Genomic DNA, 1,507 nt, shown 5'->3' on the forward strand with positions numbered 1-1,507 from the left:
AAAAAAAAAAAAATTAGCTGGGTGTGGTGGCGCATGCCTGTAATCCCAGCTACTTGGGAGGCTGAAGCAGCAGAATCCCTTGAACCCGGGAGGCGGAGGTTGGAGATCGCGGCATTGCACTCCAGCCTGGGCAATGAAAGTGAAACTCCGTCTCCAAAAAAAAAAAAAGAAAATTACAACAGCAAAAATAAAAATAAGACACAGAATTTGTCTGGGGGTCAGTGCTCCCTACGAGGTTGATAATCAACAGCAGTTGCTTTCCTCCGCCTACCTGCAATGCTGTCGTGAGGTGCAGATGGCACTCAAAAATGTTTGCCTAATGAATGAATCTATGACTTAGAAGTCCTGAAACTGAGTAGCTTGGAGTCAGGTAACCCACAGGGATCCTATAAATAGCAAGACTGAAAACAGCTCCATTCATGAAGTAATTGAGTTACACCCTAGCTAACTATACAGGGTGTCCATGCAGTCTGGAAACAGGCAAAAATATAGGATGTCGTCAAGAACATCTTCAGAAAATAAATTGTGAGCGGGGTGCAGTGGCTTGCACCTGTAATCCCAGCAATTTGGGAGGCTGAGGCGGTGAAATCACTTGAGGCCAGGAGTTCGAGTCCAGCCTGGCCAACATGATGAAACCCCGTCTCTACAAAAAATACAAAAATTAGCCAGGTGTGGAGGCGGGCGCATGTAATCCCAGCTACTTCAGCAGGCTAAGGCACGAGAATCGCTTGAAACTGGGAGGTAGAGTTTGCAGTTTGCAGTGAGCAGGGGTGGCGCCCCTGCACTCCAGCCTGGGCAACAGAGCAACACTCAGTCTCAAAAAACAAAAACAAAAAACAACAACAAATACAGTAATGATATGTGCATTTCCAGAGTTCACAGACACCCTGTATGTTAACATCAACCATTTCAGATCTTTGACTGGCTTAGTCTCACAGGATGCGACAAATCATTTGGTTTTCTGAGGCTTTGTGCAAATTCCTGTATGGCGTAAACTGTCTTGTCAGTGCTGCCCAGGGGCCTCCCACAGGGAGGAACTCAGAAGTGACAAAGGTGACTGGGAGTCCAGCTGTGACAGCCAGAGAAGCCAGCGGGCAGCAGCACAAGAAACAGATCACCTCATTCCAGTCGTTCCCCAGCAGTGCTGGGCTGCAGGGCCAGAGGCAATAATGGCAACAGGGAAGGCAGGAGCAGAGATGGGGCTGGTCTGCAGAACAAGGAGGGCCCTGATTCCACCCCCACGCCGCTGGCTCCCAAGTCTTTCTGGAGAAACAGTTCCCCTAACAGGACTTGCCTTTCTTTTCTCTCAGCTTCCCCAGCCAACCCAGTAGAGGGTCACCTCAGATTGGAGGACCTGGGAGAATCTTCGTCACTGGTCCTTGTGATGAGGTCAAGAAATAATACAAGGGCCGGGTGCGGTGGCTCACTCCTATAATCCCAGCACTTTGGGAGGCCGAGGTGGGTGGATCACCTGAGGTCCCGAGTTCAAGACCAGCCTGGCCAACAT

This window comes from Colobus angolensis, unplaced genomic scaffold, assembly GCF_000951035.1.
Source record: "Colobus angolensis palliatus isolate OR3802 unplaced genomic scaffold, Cang.pa_1.0 Scaffold103, whole genome shotgun sequence".
Lineage (NCBI taxonomy): Eukaryota > Metazoa > Chordata > Mammalia > Primates > Cercopithecidae > Colobus > Colobus angolensis.